General features: G+C 36.6%; 1 long non-coding RNA gene across 1 annotated transcript in view; it reads right to left on the bottom strand.

Annotated features, from left to right (window-relative positions):
• The window catches only part of LOC138403209 (uncharacterized), a 394,515-nt gene that overhangs the window by 48,523 nt on the left and 318,445 nt on the right, over positions 1-27,547 (bottom strand). The window contains exon 4 of the long non-coding RNA XR_011237494.1: positions 12,759-12,840. This is a non-coding gene — a long non-coding RNA (uncharacterized lncRNA). The remainder of the gene's footprint in view (positions 1-12,758; positions 12,841-27,547) is intronic.

Genomic DNA, 27,547 nt, shown 5'->3' with positions numbered 1-27,547 from the left:
TAGATACATATAAGTATACAGGTTAATACATTACAGCAATCTTTTAAACAGAGATTGGGAGTTCATAGAGAACATGCTGTTGTTGTGCCATAGGAAGCAATCATTTTGCTTTATTCACCATAATATTATTTATTCAACACTAGCTGATGCCCGCGGCTTCCGTGAATTTAGGTTTTTTTAAATCCCGTGGGAAATCTTTGATTTTCCAGGAAAAGTAGCCTATCTGTAGTAGCCTGTCCCCGGGGTCCGGTTTTCAGGGTATCTCTGTATCAAATTTCGTTAAAACATTTAAACGGATAATTATTTAAAAATCCCGTGGGATCAACACAATTTACGGAATGCAATTCCTGACAGCATCAGGGTTGAGGAGTTGGGTCCTCGAGTTCAACGATAAAGTCTTTTCTACTTGCCTGTGAAAGTCCTGGCAAAATAGGTTCAGCCGTTCCAAAGATTAGCCCGTTAAAACAGAAAGACAGACAAAAATTTTAAAAACGTGTGATTCGGTTTTGCTACAGTTCAAATGAATGAACTTGAACTTATAATATGAGCTACTTAGATATTTCGAAATTACACTTCAATTTTATTTATTAGTGGGTATAATTAATACTTTTACACAATATAGACGATTAATGTCTCTTACTCCTAATTGTTCAGAGCTAAAAGGTTTGGTTCTGTATTTAACTATTCGCTCTTTAGTTACATATCTATTGCAATTTTCTATCAAAAACAGATTATCATTTTCATATGACATATATATATATATATATATATATATTTTGTAATGACTCAAATCTAAATAAATGTAGGTAAAGCTTCATAGAATGGTTTCCGTTACGTTTCCCTTCGAGCTAAGTTAGCGTCTCGTATTCGTTATAAGTTCACATAAAGCTACTGCTACACAAAGCGCATTATAATAATACTAGCTGATGCCCGCGGCTTCGCCCGCGTGGATATAGGTTTTTAAAAATCCCGTGGGAACTCTGATTTTCCGGGATAAAAAGTAACCTATGTCTCCAGAACTTCAATTATATCCATGCAAATCACGTCTATCCGTTGCTCCGTTGCGACGTGATTGAAGGACAAACCAACAAACCGACAAACCAACGAACACACTTTCGCATTTGTAATATTACGGGTAGGCGATATACCTTTTTCTGTGCTTGGTGTAGAGCAAGCTTTACGCATTGTTACGATACTTCAGCGTGAATCCAAGAGATGGTGTTACGTGATCGGTGTTTAATTTATTTTCGTAGATGTAATTTTACACCCGATCGGCCGTGCGATCGAAGTTATTGCTTTCTTTATAATAACGGTCGAATAGCGTTTGTGTAACGAGGTCATAAATAGACTAAAAAACTGCATAAATGCAGGATTTCCGTATTCTCGCTGCGACGTTTTAAATTTTTTGATTACTTATGTATTTTTGAGTCATTCCGATTCTAGTATACCTAGTACCTACAGAACCGCAGTGTGCTCGTCTGTATATACCTATTTACTAAGTAGATACTGCACACACAGCAGTTTTACTTAGGTATACTTAGCTTTTTGATATAAAATGCGTGATAAACTTGGCTAATATTCTTGTTAAAAAAAAATTTACCATATTATTTTGGTGATACAAAAATTGGGAACATTTGTAGGTACCTACTTATAAATTTGAATCAAACATACAAAAGCTAAATCTGCTAAAACTGTTTTGTCTGCTAAAATTGATGTTGGAATCCCCCTCTTCTAGGGTAGACATGTTAATTGGTACTTATGATAGCGTTACAAGTTGCCTATTTAAGATATTTCAATTGTTTAATGCCTATAAACGTCTAGCTAACCGCAAAGTGTAGATTTACTAAGGGTTGCAACGATGGTTGGGGGACTAAGCTGTTCCCACGGGTGTACGAGCGGCAATTTTTTTGTCGCGCTGAAGGTGCAATAATTAATTATTAATATTATACTTTTAAGAAAATGGTATTAGTTTTTCTAAAATTGAAGTCATCGCCATTTAATTGTTCTTCATCTCAGATATACATAAATATGAACAGCTGATTTTGTTTAATACATACCTACTAGCTGATGCCCGCGACTTCGTCCGAGTGGATTTAGGTTTTTTAAAAATTTCGTGAGAAATTTTTGATTTTTCGAGATAAAAACTAGCCTATGTCACTCTCCAGATCTTTAACTATACCCATGTAAAAATCACGCCGATTTGAGTTGCTAAGTTGCGAAGTGATTGAAGGACAAACCAACATACCAACAAACAAACACACTTTCGCATTTATAATAGGCGTAGTGATTTACTAGATGATGCCTGCGACTTCTTTCGTGTGGATTTTGTTTATGTAATTTTCTTTGTAATCCCGTGGGAACTCTTTGATTTTTCGGGATACAAAAAGCCCTATGTTCGTCTTTAGGGTGCAAGCTATCTCTGTACCAAATAGATGATCCCGCAAATTTATCCACATGGGTATCTATATATATTTTTTTAATTCCCATGGAATCTGTTTGATTTTCCGGGAAAAAAGTAGCCTAAGTATGTCCGTCCCCGGGATGCAAGCTATCTCTGTACCAAATTTTGTCAAAGTCGGTTAAACTGATGGGCCGTGAATGGCTAGCAGACAGACAGACAGACTTACACAATTTCGCATTTCAGTATGGATAGTATTGATTGATTGGGGCAATAATAGTCAAAAATTTAACATCATCATAACAACATATTAGGTAGGTATGTAATGTAGACGAACTGTTCCGGTTCGGTACAGGAATAATTGTTGCAAAACAGAAAGGACGTCCTGTGTCGAATCTATAACGCCAAACCACTATACAAAACCATTCAGAAAACCAACATTCATGCCAAAATGAACTTTATTTATACGAATTACCAACTAACACCTATTCGTGAATGGGTAGAGTTATTTGTGACAAGGAGTATGACGAGCATATCTTATACGCGTGACGGGTCAAAATTGCGATTTTATTTATAACACGTCGTATTAAAGCAGCTGGGGTTTGTCAAGGAGAAAAAAATTTAAGAAAATGGCTCCATGGTTGGTACCCCTCGGCGACCCGTTAGATACGGGACCACCCCTCGAACGGGTTTCGCCATCATAAATCCCACGTGAAAAGATATTTTAAAATGCGTATAAAATATATTCAGGGCAGCTATAATTTGGCGCTCCTCGGTATTTATTTATTGCACGGATTTTTGATGTGGTTTTAAATTGAACATGTGTTTTATATTTTGCAATGTTTAGAATATTAGGTACGTAATGGAAACGACTAGTAGATAGATATCTTATTGGAACGATGATCTATGTACTTAATATATATATATAAATATGTTTATATTTACCCATTAAGTTATGTGTTTTATTTAAATAATAATCTTTTAAAAAGTTCTTACGATTTGTCAATTTAGTCTTACTACTGGTTCAGAATGCTATTCCTATCGAGAAGAACCTGCAAGAAACTTACAGTCACTCTTTTAAAAAATTCAAATTATTACAATATCAAGCCATGTGTACATAAGAAGTAATTAAAATGCTTTAACGGTGAAGGAAAACATCGTGAGGAAACCTGCATGCCTAAGAGTTCTCCATAATGTTCTTAATGGTGTGTGAAGTCTGCCAATCCGCACTTGGCCAGCGTGGTAGACTATGGCCAAAACCCTTCTCACTCTGAGAGGAAACCTGTGCTCTGTAGTGAGCCGGTAATGGGTTGATCATGATGATGATGATGTACATAAGAAATAATACTGATCAAGGTATATTGAATGACCTAATCAATAAGTATAGATTACTCTTACCAGCTATCGTAGGGGTATCAATTTAGTAATTATATAACACCAACTATTCTTATTTGCCTCCTATTGTTTGTGGTTACAGAAGAAAGTTGCATTCTCAGATAAAAATAACAAAACGAACTTTGTTATTACAGAATACAGTGAAACAAAACCAAAAATAGATGATTTCGAATAGCTTTCAATAGTTTAGAGTTAGACCGTTTCATAAATCGCACACTGCATCGATACATCGGATAACAAAAGAATCGATTAAACAAAAACAAGAGACACAAACAGTCACACCCACTCACCCGGTGACCCAAAGAACTAATAAAATACTCCAAACGACGTCTTAATTAACCAACAATGACTACATAAAAAGTTCAGTATCTTCTAAAGAAGAATACAAACGCAAGTCACAATCGTCTTATTGGTGCAAAATTAAAAGACGAACTAAATTTGTGAATACGAAATCGAGTCACATACGAATGTTTTACTTAAACAACAACTCACAAGAAAACTTGCATAATACTTGTTTAAAACAAAAAATAGTTGAGATCGGTAAATATCTGTATGTTTTTTTGGAAACCGTACAAAACATATCGAAAAGTCGAATAAAAAATCAATCAAATGATGAAAAAATAGAAAAGTCAACTCTCTAAGTATTAAAGATACGACCCAGATAATGACAAAATTCAAATCACCCAGTAGTGAAATTACGAACCAAATGAAACACTTGAAACGACTTGCAAGAACTCTGATTGATTGAACAATTTTAACAGTTTTAGTTAAATAATCTTAACTAGGTACAACATGTTTTTTTTTTATAAGTGCAGCATAGAAACTAGACAAAGTAAAAATTTGCAGAAAGTGGTTTTCTTTCAGTCATTTTCGGCATATCAGCTAGTCAAAAATATCGTGACTTAGAACTGTAGTCGTCCTTATTATAATCAAAAAGATCATAATAGAACACAAAGGACCGCAGAGTGTTCAAACATTGTGTTTATTTTGAACAATTTACAGCGATAGATAACACAATACTATAGGTTTACAATGGCACATTTGAAAGAACTGTACAGGCTCGCGCATAAATGCTACTCGAACAGTCAATGACCCGTGATTGTTTTTGATTCACCTGTTCTCTTTTGTGTAAAGATCCGTTGATAATTTGTGAATGGAACCTACCTTTATAATTATTTTTCTTTTGCATATGTGTCGTATTTTAATTTGTATAGGTGTATTTTGTAAAACAGATCTTCTTCTTCGCTTATCTTAATGTTCGTATTGAATAATTTTGCTAACATTTTTAATTTTAAGTAGCAGTGGTTTTAGTTTTCAGTTCAGTTGAATAAATCACTAAACTCTAAAATTGATAGGTATTAATGTAGAGATTTCCGTCTCAAAATGCTCTTTAAGGAAAAGCTTTTAGACTGCTTTGCAATTTTAAATTAAATAGTTCAGTGATCTGTATACAAATTATCACATTACATTACATTAACAAATTTCTTAAAGTTCGTACGACTTAAGTTTTAAAACTAGATTCAGGTTTTTGGCAACAATCAGAAAAAATCTTCAATTTTATACCCAACATCTAGAGTCAATATGTAAAAGTCACAGTTTTTTTACTAAAGTTACTACAGACAATTTTCTTTTCGATTGTGTTGTAACTACCTAATGCATAGATAAACGATTTCAAAATAGACTGCTTTAAAATAGTGTCTCTAGTCTCTACAGAGAAAGTAAAAGGTTACCTCTTTGATGACAAATATCTTTTTCTAAACAAAAATTAAATAAAAATAGAATAAAACGGAGATGCACGTTCACAATGCTTTTTGTAACGACTGTATCATCAAAGTTCATTGACCATGATTAGAAAACGATGATATATTTGAATAACATCAGGTGGAATAAAATTTTGCATATCTATCGAATTTGCCGCTTTAATGTGTAAATTTTTATATCGTGTCTGATCCCTAAGCTCTATTAATATTATTTATAATATTTTGATGTTAATGTGCATAATATAAGGTGCTAAGACGCGTGCGGCTGATTTAAATAAAATTTAGGATGAAGTGAGTAAGATAGTAGTTATATGAATAAGATAGATTGTATGAAAGTCAATAGACTATTGGCATACTATTGGTGTGTCACGAAATAGGTTGCGTTGAAATATTGTAAAAGGAAGAATAATAACTTATTCCTTAGTGACTATTCTTTCACTTTTAGAATTTGTGTACCTAAACTAAGTATTAAATATCTTTGATTTGTGGGTTTGGAAACACGAGTAGGTAACTTAGAAGAACTAACATCGTACCTACTAACACCGCAGAGGTGATAAATTTTTGCATTCTATAAATATAGAAATTGATAAGGTCAGTAATATAAATATTAGAAAATGCATGGCAGGCGGGGGCATTACTTAGCCAACTACCTCCTTAGGACTTATTTAGGACTTGCCCCCGAATGTCATACATGTATATCTCTATATATAAAAATGAATCGCTGAATGTGTTGCTGATCGAAAATCTCGAGAACAGTTGAACCGATTTTGCTTATTCTTTTTTTATAATATTACTTGAAGTAAGATAATTAATGGTTCTTACGGAGAGAATTTTTTTAAAATTGCCTGAAATAGAATCGACTGTTAGGCGGTACGAAGTTCGCTGTGGCAGCTAGTTTTCTAATATTTATGTTTCTGACCTTATCAATTTCTATTTTGTAGAATGCAACGATTGTTTCTTGCTTTTCAGTTACTTACTATTTATTAGCAGTCGGGTTATTTTTAGTATTTTTAATTATGTAATTTTTCATATCTGTAGTGATACATTCCTGATTTGTAAGTAGGTACATATTTTGTTTTTACAGTACCTAAATAGGTAACCAATACAACTAGTAGATACTGCTACACGTCATCAACACAGAATAAAAATATCTACTAACGTCATAGGTGTCTACACCTACCTATACAATTTTTTTTTGAGCTAAATAAACCTGCTGCTTACTGCCTGCTAATTGATGGAATAATTTCCTCAGTAATATACCTAAGTACTAACATTCAGGTAGATGTTTATTAAGTACCTATCTACTACATCCTTGTACACAAATCAATAAATAATTAAGTTTCAAACCGTTATATTGCTGATATTTTTTGCCAACTAAGTATAATTAGATTTCCATATAAAAAAGTTTGCAAGGTCAATGTTTTGTGTCCTACATTGCTATGCGTATTATAACAAAATTATCTATGTACATAACTTAGTTAGGTTTCTTTACTTACTTATTATTTTGAATTAGACATACAGTTGGTTTGTTTGGTAATGAATTCAATGAATAACCAAAAGATAAAATCTACGATTGAAAGTTGTACGTAATAAAGACTTCAACGGGATACCTATTTGGCTTGAACTCTGGAATACAAAAATAAATACTTTCATCATGGTACAAAATAACGTTGTTACTGATAAATAAATATATCTATAAATATGTTATTTTTTAATATGTTTATTTTGTACCAAAAACATGCATAATAATATTATAAATGCGAAAGTGTGTCTGTCTGTCTGTCTGCTAGCTTTTCACGGCTCAACCGTTCAACCGATTTTGACGAAATTTTGTAGCTTGCAACCCGGGGAAGGGCATATGCTACTTTTTATCTCGGAAAATTTAAAAGTTCCCACAGGATTTTTAAAAACCTAAATCCACGCGTACAAAGTAGCGGGCATCAGCTAGTTTACAATAAAGAGAAAGAGAGTAAAAGTGGACAGGAAAGTACTTATCTCTATAAGAGATCTCTACCAGTGAGCCTTGGCAGTGCGAGAGTTTGTAGAGAGAGGTAGGTACTCTACAACAAAAAAGGTAGATTGTTAAATCGTTTTAAGTTCATTCAAACAAATTCCTTTTGCAGTCAAGGGCTAATGAAAAAACATTTTTGTAGATAACATCATGATCAACCCACCGCCGCGCCGGCCCACTGAGCACGGATCTCCTCTCAGAATGAGAAGCGTTTAGGCCATAGTCTGCCACGCTACCTGGTGCAGTGAGAATTGGCAGGCTTCGCACACCTTTGAGAACATTATGGAGAATTCTCAGGCATGTCATCATCATCATCATGATCAACCCATTACCGGCTCACTACAGAGCACGGGTCTCCCTCTCTGAGAGGGTATTTGACCATAGTCTACCACGCTGGCCATGTGCGGATTGGTAGACTTCACACACCTTTGAGAACATTATGGAGAACTCTCAGGTATGCAGGTTTCCTCACGATGTTTTCCTTCACCGTTAAAGCAAGTGATGTTTAATTAGGTACTTAAAACCCACATAACTCCGAAAAGTTATAGGTGCGTGCCCTGGATCGAACCCCTGACCTCCGATTAGAAGGCGGACGTCGTAACCACTAGGCTATCACAGCTCAGGCATGTATCGGTACGTAATAAAGCTGAATGACATAGCAGAGCAAATTCTAGTTGTCCACTATATACCTAGTCGTACCTACTCGTAATTAATAAATGCGAGCGAGATTGCACGGTGGGCGCGCGATGTCCGGTGCTACGTAATGTTACACTGGTGCGGCCAGGGGGAGTGCGGGAGACTGGGAACACCTTGTTCTACAGCCTGTACGAAGCCTAAATAGCTCAACCGGTAAAGGAGTGGACTGAAAACCGAAAGGTCGACGGTTCAAACTCCGCCCGTTGCACTATTGTCGTACCTACTCCTAGCACAAGCCTGACGCTTAGTTGGAGAGGAAAGGGGAATATTAGTCATTTAACATGGCTAATATTCTTTAAAAAAAAAAAAAAACAATCAATCAATCAGCCTGTTTGCGACCACTAGACACTTGCGTGCTAGACATAGGCCTTCCCAAAAGTGCACCACCACACACGATCCTCTGCGTTCCTCATTTCTCACTTCCCGCTATCTTCTTAAGGCAGCCAGTCCAGCGGGTTGGAGGTCGTCCCACACTGCGCTTGCCAATAGGCGGTCTCCACTACAGAACACGTCTGCCCCAGCGGCTATCGGTTCTGCGGCAGACGTGGCCTGCCCACTGCCACTTCAGCTGACTAATTCGTTGAGCTATGTCAGTCACTTTGGTTCTCCGACAGATTTCCTCGTTACAGATGTATGTTGTTCAACATCCTAGCTGTAATATTAATTAACAGACATTTACTGCTAAATGTAAAAGACTAGCTCACCCACCCCAGCTTTGCTCGGTCAGTCCTTGTTTCAGTCATAACACGTAATTATAAATTCTCTATTCCCTATCCTATAAGAATTGTAAAAATTCTGACTTTGTTCAGTGTCTGCATTATAAAAGAAACCTTTGTGCATTAGGTTTCTAGATCTAAGGGTTTGGACCGAGTCAACCAGGGAGTAAGTTAGGACTTTTCTTTTTATATGTTTTTAATATGCGCCCACTGAGAACAATTATATTTATTCTTACTTATACGGACACTTACGGCTACCGTACGGCATTGCACTGTCATTTTGTCATCTTTTAGTGAAAACTTGAATTAAATTCATCCAAAATTTCCTGTTGAGCGTATGATGACGTAACTTTATAAAATTACGTCAACATACGCTCAACTAAGGAAATTTTGTATGTACGAAATCCTTGTAGTGATATTTTAATCTACAAGTGACAACTCATTCATCGTAGATCGTCGCAATAGTTTTAGAGTTGATGTCACTCACCGTTAAAAATATTACTTGCAATAGTACTTGTTTTAATAGGTATGTACTCTTAGTATATGGTCCAGTTAGGTCCAGTCTCCCCGGTTGCGCTCAGCGGCGCGTGCAACCGCGCTGCGCAGGAAGGCGCGTCTCATCTCGCGCAGGATGCGGCCGCGCGTGCTATGTGAGCTACCAGCTGATCTATCCTCTTACCGACCGACGACCGCTGACTGTTCGCCTCAACGTGACCTCAAGCGATAGGTGACACCACAGAGGGTGACACCATCCAACATAGTAGATTCTAGCTTAGAATATTTATCTACTCGCTCACTATCGAACCGTCAGGTATCGTAAGAGTGCAGACACGAACGAGGCCTAGTAATACCGCTACATACCTTCATATTCCTCGAATAGATTCGAATCGTTTTTAATATTATGAATCACTAATTTAATCACTGGTAGGTACGCGCTGGCAGCTTCAGTTTTCCGATAAGTAAGTAAGTAAAGTTACTTTCAAATCTACCTAGATACTGGACAAGCTACTAGATAGATTTGAAGCAGGAAAATAAAATCTTACAAGTTGTATTTTTTAAGATTTTAAGAGCACAGTATTCAGTAAACAGTCGCAACCTAAATACACGATTTTGGGATGATTGTTTTTCACCTAATGTGAGGTACATTAGCTGAAAAACATGTTGAAATAAAGTACGCTTAAAGTACTACATGTAAATGTAGATGTAGCTATTTTAAAAATATGATTTCTACAGACAGACATGTACATATATCGCTGTTTCTACTTTTTACTGCACCCTCATAACTATAAACCGCTTGGAGTTAACTTGGAGAGGAGATAAACCCGAGGCTTTTCCTGTTTAGGATTTTTGAAGTAAACAGCACGAGTGGCCTCTGTGACGGACATCGCACTTTCTATAACGGGCCGATACAAGTAATTCCGTTTGCATCGTTTATCAACGTCTCCGCGTCTATTATACTGCACATATCTTTCAGCAGTACAAGACATTTTAATAGCAATCTAATGATTTGTAAATATTGCAAAACTGGCCATTAAGCTGTTCTTCCATACTTGGGTGTAATCATCCGTTGAGATTTGTGGCGATTAGGTAAACTTTATTCAAACACAATGTTATATCGTCAGAGTTAGTAGGGAAGTATTCATTTCCTCGTGAACAATGCGACAGGGTCGTAGTAGGTAATTAGGTATCAAATATTAAACACTTCGGTCTGTGCCTAGAAGTAAATACATTGGTCCTTTTGAAAAGAATAGAATAGTCTGGACAGCTCAAAGTACACGGGTTTCAAGCTCGGATAAGGAGGCTCATGCTTCGAGATTCATATTGCAACAGACTTCGGCCTGACAAGAAGAATTTGTATCAAACATTTTACGCAGATGAAAATTGACGGTTGCAAAACTCATGGATGCGTTTTAATTCAATGATAAACCGTGATAGCCTATAGTGGTTAAGACGTCCGCCTCCTTATCGGAGGTCGGGGGTTCAATCCCGGACACGCACCTCTAACTTTTCGGAGTTATTATCACTTGCTTTAACGGTGAAGGAAAACATCGTGAGGAAACTCGTGAGAGTTCACCATAATGAGCCTCAATAGCTCAACCGGTTTATGGACTGAAAACCGAAAGGTCGACGGTTCTAATCCCGCCCGTTGCACTATTGTCGTACCTACTCCTAGCACAAGCCTGACGCTTAATTGGAGAGGAAAGGGGAATATTAGGCATTTAATATGGCTAATATTCTATGTAAAAAAAAAAAAGTTCTCAAATGTGTGATGTCTGCCAATCCGCTCTTGGCCAGTGTGGTAGACTATGGCCAAAACCGTTCTGAGAGAAGACCCGTTTTCTGTAGTGAGTCAGTCATGGGTTGATCATGATGGATTCAATGAAATTATGCACCTATGTCATGAACTCATGAACATGAAATGCAAGCGACGTCAGGACGTTGTCTCGGAAGCATCAAGGCTGACGGGCTAATGGCATCCGACGACGGCTGCCTCGGCTTGTGCATGCGATTTCATGCACCTTTACTATGCAGTTACGCACACGGTTTATTAGAAAAAAAACCGGCCAAGTGCGAGTCAGGCTCGCGTAATGAGGGTACCCTCCTACTACAGTCCTATTTTTTTGACATTTTGCACGATAATTCAAAAACTATGATGCGTAAAAATAAATAATCTGTTTTAGAATGCACAGGTACCTTTCATATTATGATACCCCACTTGATATAGTTATCTATGACCAAAATTTTTTTTTTGTGGGATGTAACCACAAATTCACGGTTTTCAGATTTTATCCCGAATGTCTGCTATAAGACCTACCGACCTGCCTAATTTCATGAGTCTAGGTCAACGGGAAGTACCCTGTAGCTGTAGGTTTCTTGAGAGCCCGACAGACAGACAGACAATAAAGTGATCCTATAAGGGTTCCGTATTTCCTTTTGAGGTACGGAACCCTAACTAGCTGACCCGGTTTCACTGGGGTGGAATTTCTAAAAATCGCTTAGAAAGAGAAGAAACAGACATGTGTTTGCGCTTACACTTTTGCATACTTTAATTCGTCTGTTAATGGTATGGTTCGGTGATATCTCCCACACAGGATAACTCTAGTCTCGGGCCGCCGTGGTTGAAATTCGGTAGGGAGAGATAATTTTTTTTAAATATTTAACCATAGATGATTGTTAATCATCATAATATCGCCTATTTGCGACTAACTACAATGTGTTATTTCAAAAAAACTTGATTTTTTTAGAAAAAAGATTTGCAATGGCTGTAAGTTATTTTCTATCGAGTTATGAAGGATGGTATGTTCTGTGGGCTTAACCGTCCAGTGTCATAGATTAAGAAACAATACGAATTGAATGTAAGTTTTGTCATTAAACTAGCTTATGCCCGCGATTTCGTCCGCGTGGGCCTCAAAAATTTCAAATCCCTATTTTACCCCTTTAGGGGTTGAATTTTGAAAAATCCTTTCTTAACGGATGCCTACGTCATAACAGCTATCTGCATGCCAAATTTCAGGCTTATCCGTCCAGTAGTTTGAGCTGTGCGTTGATAGATCAGTCAGTTAGTCAGTCACCTTTTCCTTTTATATATATAGAAATTTATATATACCTATAGATTAAATAGATTTCAACATTATTGTTAGTTAAAAATGACACTTCCGAAATAACATGTTGCATAGTCGCAAACAGACGATATGAGATTGTTGATTGGGGTCAGCTATACGAATTCAAAAAATATTAAAAACCATAAATATACATTATAAAATGTGTAGTAATATACTCACAGGCGTGTTGCCGGTCTGGTGGATGCGGATGCTGCGCGGGCGCGGCGCCGGAAGCGGAAGTCACGGGCGCGTTCTCACTCAGCTGTGGAAAAACGGAATCACTAGGTTGATCCAGTTCGTACATGACTAATGTGTGGTTTACATTTAGATACATAGGTACACTTTATGTCCTATGGTATCCTAGTACCTATTACAATGCATAGACCTTGTAGATACCAAGTTTCAAGTACATGATAGATACAACGATGTTTTGCAGGGTAGTAAATACGTGGAGAGTGGCATAGGCTACTTTTTATCCCGGAAACTCAAAGAGTTCCCACGGGGTATAGTAAGATATCCACGTGATCCTATATCCACGCTGACGAAGCGTGGCATCAGCTAGTACTTACTTAATATCCATAATACCGAAATCGATTATTTACATATAAAATAAAATAAAATAAAAATAAAAATCTTTTTTATTCGAATAAACTTTTACAAGTACTTACGAATAGTCGGATGGACCACTGGTTCGGAATGCCTGTGATATGTGATGATTCTTATGCTTATGATTCTAAGTGGTTTATAAGACAAACAGTGGACTAAGCCGTGGCATGTCAGCAGATCACCGTGAGATGAGTTGAAAGTCGCGTGACATTACGGCGTGACCCCGCGCCGTGACCCGCTGTCGCGCCGTGAAATGCGACAAATCGCCGTGCGCCCGCGTCGCGTCTCGCCGTGCTATACACTCTCATCGATATTTTATATGTCACGATTTGTCGTAGGCAAGGAAGAGGCGATCTTGTACTTCCTGAATTCTGATGTCTTTCACATCGCAGTACGGGAAGGTTGGTCAGAGAAGGCATCAGTTTAAGTCTGTAGATCACCAAGAGCACCTCAAAGAAGTCGACCATTTCAATAGATTGTAGATCCTTGAGAATTTACTGTTACCGAGAAAAACCGGCCAAGTGCGCGAGTCTGACTCGCACTTGACCGGTTTTTTCTCTAAGTAATAGGTACTTTATGGAAAAATAACAAATATCGTAAGAGCTAAATGTCTATTATCCAAAAGAGCGATAATGATGTGTGGCCGAGCAAGCTCGTACGTCCCTAATCGCTTATCGAATTAGGGAATCCGTCCACCGGTCGCCAGGCCACAGTTTCGCAATAAGTAGGTACCTAACTAAAGTTTTAATTCAATAATAAACAATTTCTACTTATACCTTAGTTTTCCATACAAATCGTAGAAACCTTCGTGGAGAAACGTGTAAGCGCCGCGATTTGGCTGGCGCTTTAGACCTTCTGGAGTTAGGTTTTTCACTATTATTATCTGTTTTCATTTTCATATAAACTGATAGGTATGTGTTATACATAGAGGCGTTCTGCATTTTTGGATTATTTCTATCGTTAGGCAACATGCACAAAGTAGGTATAATAAAATGACCATCATCTTCTCAATTCTCAACACGTCTTCGGCCCACTTATGAGCACGGGTTTCTTCTCAGAATGAGAAGGGTTTAAGTCATAGCCTGCCACACTGGCCAAGTGCAGACTGGAAGACTACGCACACCTTTGAGAACATTATGGAGAACTCTCAGGCTTGCAAGTTTTTTTTATACAATTTTTTCCTTCACCGTTACAGCTGACTTTAAGCAATCAAATATTATCTATATTTGACAGACATAGACATTTTGTAATGAACCTACCAACGTAACTTATAAGTCGAAATCTGATCTACTTATTGAATCAATTTGACAAAATATTGCAACGTTATAACAACGTTTTTGTCATCAAAATTCAATTTATTTTAAAATTAGGAGTTAGTGTCAAAATCTTATTGCAAAAACGATAGAAGAAAGTGATAAAGTACATTATAATAGTACCTACGAGTATCTCTAACTATAAAAGCTTTGATAAGTATAATATTGTGCATCGCTGTTGGAGAGCATACAATGAAGTTGTTAACAAATAAAAATATGAGCCGATTCTTTATTTGATATCCACTTTTTGTGTGCGACAACATTAAATTAGTCACGTTCCGGTTAAATTTAATTTCATAGACTGATTAGGATTACGACTTGACCAATGATTGAGTAAAATAAATCTTTTAGATTTAGTGCTCTTATAATAGGTAGGTACTTATTGTACCTACCTATTATAAGATTTAGACGATTTAGGCGTTGGTACATGAATAGCTTGCTACTTTTTGTGCCGTAAAATCAAATATTTACGTTGAGTCACGGGCATCATCTAGTGTGTCAACAAATACTATATTGTTAATTGTACCTAATTATTGATAACAATTGCATTGATGTTCCATAATAGAAATTATTTAGGAAAGATAAGTTCCTTCTTGTTCAATGTGGTAAATAAGTAGGCCCGTAAGATTGTTAATAGATATTTTGTATCACACGATTTTCCAACCCATTTTGTAAACACATAGCATAGTTGCTACGCTATGTGTTTGTAAAATGGGTTTCACTCAAATTCGTGGTCTGAATTTTTTACACCACTTTCTACGTCAAAATTGTAATTAAGGTAGATAGTAATATCTACTGTTATAATAAAATATAAGTCATATAATAACTGTTAACAATAAAACGTAATAAGTCACAACTGATTGCTGTTTGGTTATTTTTCCTATAAAAACATTAAATTTAGTCACGTCTATTGCATTTCTTTTCAGATGATGTATAAGGCTTGAGAGAGCTTGTGGAATTTTTAAAGAGTGCTTGTTAAATTCGTAATTACCTACGTTAGTATTGTAATTCAATGAATATATATTATAATTTCTCCTCTTACGAGTATGGCAAACTAGACCTACCAGAGGATTCCTTCGTGTTTTTTTAAGGTTTTGTATTCCGTATTTTTTTATCGAGCAAGTTTCTTGATTATTTATCTTAGGTATTATATATATACTACCTATATGTAATATCTCAGACCCCATCAAGGTCCAGCAAGCTTAGATTTTCTCAGTAGGTACCTAAAAGGATTATCTGACTATATTACGAAGAAGAACCATATTACAAACTTTTCGCATTTATAAATCTCCTTGTGATTATAACCTACTATCTCTTCGACTACAAGCCAATAATCCTCAGAAAGATGTTCTTCTACTCATAATATTTGTGCGTCAACAAGTACCTATGTAGTGAGATGTAGTAAAAAGCAATTTCGCCGATGTTATGGTTCCAAATACGGTATCGCCAGGTAGGTACCTGCTACTATCAAATATTTTGTGGTATCACGATTCACGAGTCGTGTTGAAGTAATTTTTAGCTACAATTGTCACCTCTCGATTGGACGAGGTCAATTTTAACGCATCATACACAATCAGGTCGTATATATAAACATTCAAAGGGTTATAAATATATTTAAACATACCTACGAAATTTTGAAATAACTTTCTATGGGTGTGTAGGTAAGTACGTAGGAGAATATATTAGAGTGAGAGTATAGTGTACGTTAATAGTATTTAGGCCCTTGGCCGGTTTCGCCGGCCGGACTCGCACTTGGCCGGTTTTTTCGAGTTGCTCAACAAGTGCTTTGTATCAAATTAACATGAGGTTTAAAATAATTCTAGCTCACTAAAGTCCAAACCGTGAATAATATTCACTAAAAATCAGATATAAAAACATGTAGGATAATTACGCAGGGGCCCCATGAGGGTCTCGCCATAAAGTACAGGGTTCTTTAGTGCGCACAGTGGCCGGAATAAATACGATACTTGACAGACTGTTTATGTCATGGAAGCGGGTTTGTGCAAGCATTCACAGATTTAGTTGGGGTAGTGAGGTACAGTCGCGATCGATTTTACATTAGGAATTTTTAAAATTATATTTTACTAGCTTATGCTCGCGACTTCGTCCGCGTGGACTACTCAAATTTCAACCCCTATTTCACCCCTTAGGGGTTGAATTTTCAAAAATCCTCTCTTATTGGATGCCTACGTCATAATAGCTATCTGCATGCCAAATTTCAGCCCGATCCGTCCAGTGGTTTGAGCTGTGCGTTGATAGATCAGTCAGTCAGTCAGTCACCTTTTTCTTTTATATATTTAGACTAGCGACCTGCCCCGGCTTCGCAAGAGTAGCTTATTACAACTTTCATAGGGATCTCTAAAGATTAGGTTCAATACTAAAAATCGACTAAGTACTCATTTTAATAAAAGGTACAACATAGTTGAATTATAAATAAATCGTACTTATTGTTAAAATCATGGTTATTTATGAACTCGAAATATTCTTCTCGTCCCATCCATACATATTAATACAATAGCAAAAAAAACAGTCATCCTCCATTTTTTGGATGCAACATCCGTCATATCCGTCATCATGATTTTGTTCGTATAAAATGTAGCCTATGTCACCCCACCCGGGCCTTACTAATGAATTTATTGACACATGATACCTCAATAAAATAGGCTAAGTAGTTTAAGCACTACGGTGGAACATACATAAATAAATACATAAGTAGAACCTAAAATAATAACCCTGCCTTTTGGTTTTGCCGTAGTCGGGTAAAAACTTATTTGAGGTCTCTAGCTAAGGCTGAGGCTCGTACTCTAGTATATAATTTTATACAAAACTCAGTTTTTATTTATCGAAATGTTGGTGTTGTATCGATACAATTTTAAGCGAAAATATTATTTTTGTTTTGGTAAAAAAGTTGTTTGGTATAGAATTTCTAACTTTTTTACTGTGTTATCGTTTCCAATAACTAGGTTAGTGCTTTTCTAAAAACAGATTTCAAATAAAACTAGAAACTCAATCGGATAGCAAAGTACTTAGGTAGGTTCATATTACTAAATTGATTATTTTGAAAATGTTATGGCAACTTTTGAAATAAAACGCAAAGCTAATCCGCCCCGGCTTCGCTCTAGAGCTGAAAATCATTTCTTAGAGATAAAGAAAACCTTCATGCAACATTTCAAGTTTATAAGTAGACACAATGTGAATAAAAAGAGAAATTGTTTAATATATTATCAACGTACAGCTCAGATCGCTGAGTCTACAATGCGCATGTTGGTTTTCTAGATAGCTTTCAGGATTTTCAAAAATTATACCCAAGCGAATCCTGGGCGATTCAGCTAGGTAAATACTAGTAAAGTAAAGATACTTAGTAAAGTAAGATTAAAATCCCGTAGGAACTGTTTGCTTTTCATGAACCTATGTCCCGGGGAGCAAGCTCTGTACCAAATTTTCTCAACATCAGTTTAAAGCATGGGCCGTGAAAAGCTAGCAGACAGACAGACAGACCCACTTTTGTATGCTAATAGTAAGAAATAAGAATGGGTTAAATTAAATAAAATATATTTTTTTAATTTTAGTTTTAAACCAAAATTTTATCCTAGTAATATTTTTCTGGAAGGCGTATGAAAATACCTAAGCTGTGATTTATTTCTTGGTACCACATGAGTGTTTGACAGTACTTGCGCGGCCGGGGGAGGGGTGCGCACACCTGGCCGCCGCAGCTGCGCCGCGGATCTCACGCGCAGCTTCCTCACCGCGCATGCGTGCACACGCACACCGGCGCATGTGTGCGTATGCGCACATACACGTCGTTATGTATGTGTTCGTTGATGGATGTGATGCTTAAATAAATAGAATGCTGTATATAACATTTTTTGTTTTCTGTTTTTTGATATAGGTGTAACTTAATAGGTGCATATACGAAAATCTATGAAGATAATATTTTGAGAGACGTTTATATTTGCAGCGAGTTTCGGTAGATATGTGATTAGCAAACTTTACTTTTTTTATGGTAGTGATGTATAATAATGTTAATACACACAGCAGAACATACATTCATGATAACAGTATTAGTAACTATATGCTGCCTTGAAAGACATGACATGTGATAAAAGCTACTCATATAATTGTAATAGAACTTCACACAGGTGGGTTCGTTTCATCATCAATTATGTCTAGGTAGGGGTAACATTTTTGTTTGTTTTTATACGAAGATACGAAATTATTTCAGGGTTCATGTATGAATGTACCTATGCGAGTTTCATCCCATCATACTTTCTAAATGCCCGAAAAGATTTGGATGTAGGGGATCGTTGAATCCTGAACATCATCCTTTAACACTATATTTTATGGCTATAATTTTTTTTTGAAAAAATTCAAAATGTGAATTTTTTAACGTTTAGTTTTTTGGCGGGGCATGATTTTTAGTTTTTAAATTACGATTGTTCTACATTTTTTTAGGAGGGTTTTTGTTTATGTGTGTTTTTATAAAAGCGATCAGCATCGCAATGCCAAGGTGAATCTGAGTGCTTGGTACCCAATCAGTACCTAACCTACCAGTACAGTACAGTACAGAAAGTGTGAAGAGTGTTTGTTGGTTTGTTGGTTTGTCCTTCAATCACGTTGCAACAGAGCAACGGCTTGACGTAATTTTTTGCATGGGTATCGTCAAAGACCTGGAGAGTGACATAGGCTACTTTTTATCCCGGAAAATCAACGAGTTCCCACGGGATTTTTAAAAACCTAAATCCACGCGAACGAAGTTGCGGGCATCAGCTAGTATAAAAATGAATTTAGAATTCTCAATGACCGATGACGGGCCTACTCACTGTAGAATCCCAACGTACATTTATTTGTTTTTGAAAGGTAATCTTAACAGTTACCAACCACAACATAGAATAACTTTGAATGAAAGTGCCTATTTGTAAAGAAATCACTATACTCCCTCAAAATCTGTTAAAGCGGAATTGTCATTCACTGAATCAATATTGTTATTCAGTTCATTCACATTCTGAATCGCAACAGGTTACGTTGGCAGGGCATTTGCCACAAAACGCATCTAACAGTTCCATGAATGGAGGATTCCTAAAAAACATTTCTTACAAGTTGTATTGTCAGCTCATAATAGCAGGCGCCGGCTAACAAAGCAAGTTTACAAGTGTACAATTCACGATAGCTCTTTATAATTCAGCCTCTTTATCAAGACCTTTGGCGTTTAGTTCATTTACCCTTCTCTAGAAGACTTTTGTTGGGACTCGTACCCGCGCATGGCTCACACTATGCTGGATAGGTTTTAAAAGCGTGATATTGTTGTATTATCAATAGTCGCGAACATTTTGTATGCTGTGTCTTTTGTGGAGGCGATTAACGTAATTATGTGAGGTAAACATTCATTCAGTACAATGCAACACTTGATTTCATAGCGGGAAGGCGTGGTAATAACAGCTTCTGATATAATTTTTTGTACAGTAGTTAATTATAAACAAGCTGATTTCACTGTTTCTTTTTATTCATCATCATCATGATCAACCCATCGCCAGCCTACTATTGAAAACGTGTCTCCTCTCAGAATAAGGATTGTTTAGGGCCTAAATAATCCTTATTCTAAACTAGACTAATGGCCTAAACTTTAGGCCATAGTCTGCCACGGTGGGCCAGTGCGTATCCGCAGACTTCTCAAACCTTTGAGAACATTATGAAGAACTCTCAGACATGTAGGTTTCCATACGATTTGGTAAAGCAAGTGGTATTTAATTCCGAAAAGTTAGAGGAGTCTGCCTGGGACCGAACTCCAAACAGGAGGCTGAGTCTGATAACCACTAGGCTATCACCGCTCTTATCGAACATTGAATTAACTTTTATATGAGAAAAACGTAGGTCGTAGGTACATACGTGTGTGAAAATGTGTGCCATATCCCCTCTACACGGACTGCACACCCCCCGGTGTTCAATTACGATTTTTTGCTGAGACCGAGGCGGGGTTAGGTTACTGGAAAGTCTACACCGTTTACACGTGCACGTTGAGCTTTGAGAAAATGGCCGACATTTATACACATACTAGATGATGCCTGCGACTTCGTCCACGTGGATTTAGGTTTTAAAAATCCCCTCACTCTTTGATTTTCGGCATCAAAAGTAGCCTATGTCCTTCCCCGGGATGCAAGCTATCTCTGTACCTACAAAGTTTCATTAAATCGGTAAAGCTGATGGGCCGTGAAAAGCTAGCAGACAGACGGACGGAAAAACAGACACACTTTACCATTTATAATATTAGTATGGATTAACTGACATAAATTTTACAAAACGAGAATCTCACAGATATAATTAGATATACCTAATCAACGTATTGTTCAAACCGTGGGATCTAGAAACTTGAAATGCATGCAAGTTTTCTTTTATAACATAAACCCCCACTGAAAAGATTTTCAGAAATTCCAATATAACGAAGCCGGGTCAATCGGCTGTTTTTTCAGGAAGATGTAGTTGTATCAAATTTTTACAGTATTATAATTTACACAGTTAGTAACTCTAAACAAAGCTTTATAAACTTTATTGATAAGCAATCTTAAATAATAGTCGGTGAGAAAGAGATGTACGTAACTATTAGCTTTTAGATAGATATATCCTAGTCAACTTAAAAAACTTATTGTAAAATATCTGAAAATAATATTTGATAGATATTTAAATATCTAAAGGTATAGGTATATTAAAGGCTGGATATGTTACTTTGAGTTATATAACTCAAAATATGATTCCATGAATTCCGATGTAGTTAGGTATTCCAGACAAAACGTTTCATCTTTAGATAAAAAAATCTTATTTATTTATCGGATGGTTGGCGAGAATTATGCGGACTTAGGATCAAGATAAGTACCTAGTAATATTCTCTAGTGTCTGCAATTGAAAAGAGCGGAAATCACCGTTCAAGTTTAACCCGTTCAGAGATTTTGTCTCAGAGATTATAAATATAGGATACGATATACTGTTTTTTATAAGAAATGTCTGGGAGTAACGGTAGGAAGTCCTCAATTATTTTGTTAGGATATCCGAACGGATGTAATTGAGATCAGGTAGACGGATCGGGTTCAACTCTTGGGGGCGAATGCAATGTAATTGACGTTAATATTCCTACTGCACAACGGAATTGGGGCGAGGAAACATATATTTTAAATTCAATATATTTTTACAAATATCATTTATTTTACATCACTAACTAAAAAAAGGAGTATAATGTTTTCAAGCTTCATGTATGTATGTAGGTAGGTATGTGAGTTTCTTTATTCCACCATAACTTCTAAACGCCTGAGCAGAGCTATCGCTAGAATCCTTACATAATTTCAAACGACACTGGCTGTAACTTTTTTGAATGAAATTCAAGAAGTAAGAAAGACAAAAATACTGGCTGCATTTCCGCGCTGGACAGCCAGGCTGATCCGTTGCGCAAAAAATGAGCCAGCCCTTTTGTCACCAGATGAGGCTATTAATTGCGGTGAAATGTCTCGCAAACATTTTTTGGCACTAAGACTAAGATATTACGCCTGACTGATATTTGGAAAATCTCGTTAATTTTATTTATTCGAATATTCTTAGCCTTCTACCTATCTTCTAGTTGATATATAAATCAGAATCCGTAGAGATCTCAACTACACATACCGTGCGTTTTCAGATTATACTTAAAAAATTGTGGCAGACCACTTAAGTATCTAAGTATTTATTATTTTAACGATGAGAAATACTGAAGGCATTTCGAACTTTGATCTCGAGGGTACGATCGGTTTCTTTGTAACTATAATATCTAAAAAATATAATTTTGTTATGATTTCTATTTTGGTCTTGACTTTAATAAAAACATTGAGCCCGATCCCGAAGGCATAAGGAAAATTTTCCAGCGCACTCGAAGACAAAACGCCGAGTCACCGGCGCGGGCGCAGCGACTCGTGGGGCTTTGATGCGAGCCGACGTTCGACATCACCCGATAGCCAACAAAACGACAAGATCTCGCTTGAGCACATGTTATAAGATATGGCGATTTCATTTCAATGTTTACGTAGGTAAATAAGTAGGTACTTCCGTAAAAATCGTGGCCGGAGAAAATAATTTTTGTTCTCGGTACATTCTGCTGAAAACCGGTAGGCTCAAAATTCTGATTCTGATACCCATTTTAGTCGTTAAAAATTTACCTATAACAAACACTTTTATTTAAATAGGTATACGAGGCACACGGTTGGGCTATGGCTATAGCGAATGCCGTGTGTCTATTTACACAATATATTTGCGCAGTTTTTACCTACCCTCCTTAATATAAATCTGGTTCGCGTGATGATAATCTTACGAAATTCGTTTAATTTAAAGCAATAGGTAGGTAGTAGGTACATAATGCAAATTCTATGTAGCTGCACTTGCGTCGGTCACACACACTCGATCTAGAGTCTAGACTATAGTCAACAATGCAATGTTACGGTTAGCTTGACCTGTCGGGGGTGATTTAAAATTTCAATTTACATTAGCAGTACCTATGTAGGTAATTCACCGCTTATGCATTGAGGTGGTTTGTAAAAAACAACTCAAACGTCTCTTCCTCTACACTTGTGAGATGATGGTGTGAATTGAGCGCTAAGATGAGTAAGCTCGTCGATAAACAACTGCACGAGTGCAGTAATTGGTCGCTATCTTGTCATACCTTTGGGTATTTCAAATATTTTTATGACGGGTTAACATGGATGTGCTTGGGGATTTGGGATGTAGACAGTCCCACGGATCCTATTTTTTTTTTTAGAATTCTGTACGCAACTGGCCAAACTAAAATTATATGATAATAATAGTAATCAAGTGGCAGTAAACAAAATGTTCATATCCTTGAATGTCTTATGATCACGCAGCTTTCTGAAATATTGCTATGAAAATAGCAATATTTATAGCTATGTAAGTAAGTGACTTACTTGTAATCATTTATGGCAGAAGTAGGTACCTACCTAAAGTTTTTTTAAAGTTGAGGTACAGTACAAAGCCGAAAGTAACGTACATCGACCTTTAGAAAGAGATAGCGGTTTTGTAGAGCATTGTTTCTGTTGTGGAGACCGACTAAACGTCATATAGGTATGAGTGACAGGGACTACGCTCTACAATGCCGAAATATCATTCTAAAGGTCGATGTACATTATTTTCTGCCGAGTACTGCAATTAGGTAGTAGGTAAGTAGATAAGTGGCTTACTTTTAACCATTTCTGGCAAATTGTCTACCAATTTTTTTTAAAAGTCTCGACTTTTAAAAAAAAATGGTATAAAACTGAACTTTAGCGATTGAGCTGAACTGAAACGCATCTTTTTGTTTCTATTTAGTGAGAAAAAGTTCGTCAATTTTTGAATATCTACGTGCGTTTTACTTACCTACTTACTAATAGTTTTTTAAATAAAAGTAATACTTAATAGTAACTAAAAAAGTAACGATTTTTCTTGATTATAGAAACGATTTCTGATGAATAGAACTTCACCTAAGGGAAACGCTGGTATAGTCGTCAGTGTACCGATACCCGTCAGATTGTAAAAAATGGTCAGCTATTAATTTATAGCAAAAACTAAATGAAAACTTTTTATGGCAACATATTTGTGATAATATTTTCCATAAATTAGTATAACAACATTTAATCCAAACTATAATAGCCTTGGAGAAAAACGCATTCAAAGTTAGCATTTTCAAAATTTGTGTTTTTAGCCAGGTTTAGTCACTCAATCGTAGTCCTACATGCTAGTATTCGAAGAAAGTTTTGAAACATCTATTGGCCACTCTGGTAAATCAGATTATTTTATACAACAGTCAAGTTAATTTTCTAACGAAATAATCTATAAAATTGTGTTTATTTTATTATTATTTATGATTTAACACATGTGACATTTATTGGTACTTTGAAATCCCTACTTGACCCAATACTCGTCAAAATTCATACTATTTTGACGGTTACTGGGACACACTAGAAAAATGAACGTAATACCGACACTGTTCAATTTTAAACCTTATTGCAACGTGATAAGAGTTTCAGTTGCGGTACACAGACATGACTGTTTTGGACAGTTAATCTGTACTTAAATTGAAGATGCAATGTTTTTATTTTTTAATCTGACTACGACGAAGTTAAAGTTTTATAATTTAAGCATGCTGTGTAATGTTTATCTGTTTCCGTATATATTTGACCGAGCGAAGTGAGGTCTCTGAGTCTACTTGAGTGAAATGGCACTTGTCCGTCTGTCCGTCAGAGCCTTATAACTTCTGAATTACTGACCGCAATTACTTCAAATTTAAACATAATATGAAAACTGATGGCCTTCAGCCAAATATTACAAAAATACATACAAAAATATAAAAGCTTTATTTCAGCGGGGCTCTCATATGAAATAGGGAGTTTTAAAGTGGCGATTGAATTCGACGCTATAATATGTCAAAAACGGTGACATATTAGAGATTGAAACGTGTGTATAATTTCAGTTATATCGTGCATCGAGACCAATAATTAATCTATGATATCGTGTACTTGAACAACAAAAATAATATCAGATATATGTTATAAAGAAACGAAATTATTTCATTTTTAATGGGCATCAGTATTTTTAACATAACTTTACAATAATCTTAATATTAGGTTGGGGAAAAAGTTACTTCGCATTTTTAAGAAAATTCAAAAATAAATAAATTGTATAGTTTATTTACATTTAACTAAAGTATGTAGGTACCATTTTTTTCGATAACTTTTTGCCATCTTGTAGGTAGGGACATGATCCCATTGCTATAGAAATTTTGGGACTTCTGATCAAAATACCGCGACAAGTGGTTTTGGCAGTCCTCTAGTGATGTTGTAACCTGACACTGCCTAAAGAATTCTGAAGAGACCGAAACAGCTGGAAATCTGAAGGTGCAAGGTCAGGACTATACGGCGGATGCTTTAACACCTCCCAGCCAAACTTTCTTAACTTTTGCTGAGTGGCTAAAGATGTGTGAGGTCTAGCGTTATTATGATGAAAAACCGCACCCCTTCTGTTGATTAATTCCAGCCGCTTTTTCTCAACTTCTTGCTTTAATCTTATCAGTTGTTCGCAGTAGAGTTCAGAATCGATGGTCCTGCCTGGTGATAACAGCTTATAATGAATAATGCCCACCACACACACAGCATCACCTTGTTGCGAGTTAACCCGGGTTTCGCCACAGTCTGTGAAGCCTGACCGGCCTTTGACCACGACTTTCATCGTTAAAGCAAGTGATTTAATGATTTCAAGCTTATTTCGTGGTTTAACGACATATTATTATGTAGATAACGGCTACATTCCACGATTAGTTTATAAATTTTATTTGTCGATATCTCGACCCAATTGCACGATCTTTGCAATTGGGTCTGGGCGATGGAGAGACTCTGAGCTTTTTTATTAAGTTCATGGTTAGCAATCATGTCTCAGAACCATATGTCAACAGGTATACATACCTACTCGTCTACAATGTCGAGTGCAGAGCTCTTAATGATTACTGGGTGGGGCAGGACATGAGCCTTAGTCATGATTTTTGTCTTACTCATGTCCATTTCTAGGCCCACCTGTTCTGAAGCTCTGCTGTCATTGAGCATTGCATTAAGGTCTTCCAGAGTCTCTGCAATAACGACTATACATTGTCATCGGCAAATCAAAGGTGAGTGATGTACTCGCCATTAGTGTTAATGCCAAGACCGTTCCAATCCTGAAACTTAAAACAGTCTTCTAAAGCAGCGGTAAAGGGCTTCGGGGGGGTTACGACTCCTTGCCTGGTCCTCAATGCGGACTGACATCGTGGCGGTTTTCGTACAAGCACTTCAGCACTTGAATATGCCAGTAGTCGATTTGGCACCTCTATGGCGATCTCAATACAGCCTATGTTGCCAAGGAATCTAAGGCTTTTTCATAAAAAACATTAAACAAAGTGGCCGATTATATTCTTCAGTCTTCTGTATAACCTGCCGCAGCGTGTGGATGTGATCCAGGTCCTGAAGCCCTTTCGGTATTTTTTGCTATCGAATTGAGTGGAGTTTCAAATGAGAGAGCGAGAAAATTTGGGGTTCACGAATATAAATATTAAAATATAACAAGCAACAGAAAAACAATTTTAAAAAGATGTCTATTTGACTAGTAGTCATCATCCCTATTTGAACAATATCTAAAAACAACTTGAACAATATAGTAGGTAATGCTACCTAATACTCGTAGGTGGACCCCCCACTACGTGGACGGACGATATCAAACGAGTCGCAGAGAGCCGCTGGGTTCAAGTGGCGCAAGACCGTGGCGTGTGGAAGTCCCTACAAAAGACTTATGTCCAGCAGTGGATGTCTATCGGTTGATGATGATGATATATCATAGACAACGTAAACGGCCAAGGACGAGGCGGGGATTGCCCGCCATGGCTTGAAAGCCCAGAATCCAATTGTTTTTCATTTAAAACGACTAGTTAAATTTATATTTTACACATTTTCTCAGCTCGAGTGGCGATGTAAAAAAAAATCACAACTTGAAAATGAAATTAAAATAAACCTTATGTCTACGGCAATAGAGTTTAAATTATTGTTAAAAATTGACGAGTTCTGGGACGCATTGACGATAATTAGGACAAATCTGACGGATACTGGTACAAATCACTCATTTTTGTATTTTTTAATTATTTAATAACATTAATGAAACTTATTAATTCCAAAATTATATTTAATAAATACATTATAATATCTGCTTTCTTGTCATGTAATTTGTTTTGTTCTAAATTCACTAACAGCAACGTGGCAACGCTGCAAAGTCACCTAAATTGAGAAACCGACGAGTATTGGGACATTTCCCTTATCACTATTTTCCTTGTGATGCTTGCATTCATTATTCTATGAGAAAGAGCGTTAAATATCACATTATTGCTAAGTATCATATTATTCCTACCTACACAATTATGTACTTGACAAAACAACAGCTAAAGTTGGCAAACAGCAAACTTCTCATACGCAGCGATCTTCGGGGCTCAGGTAAATATTCGTGTTGGGGTAATCTGCAAAAACTGTAATCCTT

The sequence above is a fragment of the Maniola hyperantus genome, chromosome 1, assembly GCF_902806685.2.
Source record: "Maniola hyperantus chromosome 1, iAphHyp1.2, whole genome shotgun sequence".
In the NCBI taxonomy this organism is placed as follows: Eukaryota; Metazoa; Arthropoda; class Insecta; order Lepidoptera; family Nymphalidae; genus Maniola; species Maniola hyperantus.
The sequence above is the reverse complement of the archived record's forward strand: the minus strand, read 5'-3'. Positions and strand labels throughout refer to the sequence as shown.